The sequence below is a fragment of the Vombatus ursinus genome, unplaced genomic scaffold, assembly GCF_900497805.2.
Source record: "Vombatus ursinus unplaced genomic scaffold, bare-nosed wombat genome assembly UNPS02014841.1, whole genome shotgun sequence".
Lineage (NCBI taxonomy): Eukaryota > Metazoa > Chordata > Mammalia > Diprotodontia > Vombatidae > Vombatus > Vombatus ursinus.
The window spans coordinates 24,028,848-24,030,662 of NW_020954619.1; positions in this window are offsets into that span (position 1 = coordinate 24,028,848).

Genomic DNA, 1,815 nt, shown 5'->3' on the forward strand with positions numbered 1-1,815 from the left:
CTGTGAGAATGTATGAAGCTCTCTTGCTGACTGAACAAAGAAGGGCTTTAATAAGAAGACTGGAAAGACAAACAAAGGACTTTATATTTGATTCTAGAGGTAATAGGGAGCCACTGGAGTTTACTGGGCTGAGTGTGTCTATACTCTAGCCCTGTCACCTCCCTGCTCCAGGCTTTTGTTAACTGCTGTTGATATTATATATAGGCACTTCATACAGCCCTTAAAGATGCCTGTCCCTAGGTTCCCTCCATCTTACCAATATTTTCCTACAGGAAAAGGAAGTAAGTTTCTATTTATTTAGGATGTCCCTACTTCTAGGCTTAGAGGAAGAAATAACTATAACTATATATATATATTAATCATTTTTTTTCCCAAGGATAAAGTAAAACCCAATTCACTGTAAGCATCTATGCAAACCAAAAGCTGAAACCTGAAATTGGAAATCACTAGAAATTCCACTTTTATCCAGTCAAAACAAAGAAAGCTGGGGAAGAGTAAGGAAAAGTAAAAAAAAAAATAACTAGGAAAACATGGTCTTCTCTCTCCTCAATTTTGCCCATTTCTCTTCTATCTTCAGCTTCTTTTATCTTGTTTGTGTTTTTATCTCCTCCCTAGTGCTACTTAACACAGATTTAAGCATATAGAAGAGAATCAATAAATATTGGTTAAATTGACTGACAAGTACAGTGAGGCCAAGCTAGACATCCTCTTTCCGAACTGGAAGTGCTTTAGATGTGGGGGATATTATTAATATTATCATTATCATGTTCCTATTTTATATAGGAGGCATTCACTATAGAAGACCATTTCATTACTACATTTGCATTGCTGAGCATGAGTTAACGATAAGGCAAAACTAAAGCAACGCAGACAATTCAATCCAAAGGCTTATTATATTTGCCATGCACTCTCTCCATTTGGGATGGGGCAGGGGTAAGGAAGAAGGGGAAGCTACACTTCAAATACATTATCATATATAATAATAATAATGAAAAATGGTTCCTTGGAGCAGTCTTAATTTTTAAAAAGCTTTTATCTATATTCAACTAAATTCAGCCTCCCTGTAGTTTCTACCCATACCCCATAGTCCTAGTTATTCTCAATGATAGAAGCTATAGGGAAGTGGATTCTACATCAGTATAGGAAAAAAAAAACTTTTTAAAGGCCTAATTCAAATGTCATTTCTCCATGAAACTGTTTTTGATTCTCCTAATTAAAAGTGAGCTCTTCTCCTTCCTTTGTTCCCGGTTATGTGGCACTATATAGAAAGTACTCTCAGATACAACCTGTTATTAGTATAGTTGAAGAAAGGGTGCCAAAATGGAGACAGGAAGGTGCTATGATAGTTTTTACCTACTTTGAGTTTGTTTCTTTGTTATAAGACTGAAAAAAAATCCTCTAATTTGAACAGGAGGTACAAGTACCCAGTTGCTGCTGTCCACACTCACAGATGGCTTCTATTTCTCTACATTAAATCCTAGATCACTTGGGTGTTATACAGTAGAACATTCACTCAGGGACACATACTGATCCTGGCTCTTTTCATTGTCTTTTCCCCCTAAGCCTCTGAGTTTTTGCATAGATTGAATTATTTTCTTCCTGTAAAATTCCTGTAAATCATTTTCCTGTCCTAGGTTCTTGTCTTTGCTTGTTTGATTGTCTCCCTCCCTAGTGCTTCCTTCTGAAATCCTTCAAAGTCTCCATAAAAGTGTATGTGTTTATGTGTAGTGAATAATGCATGAATCAATCCATTTCTCCCCATGTGTGATATTGGGCCCTTCATAATGTCATTCATTAATCTATATGGCAAAAACA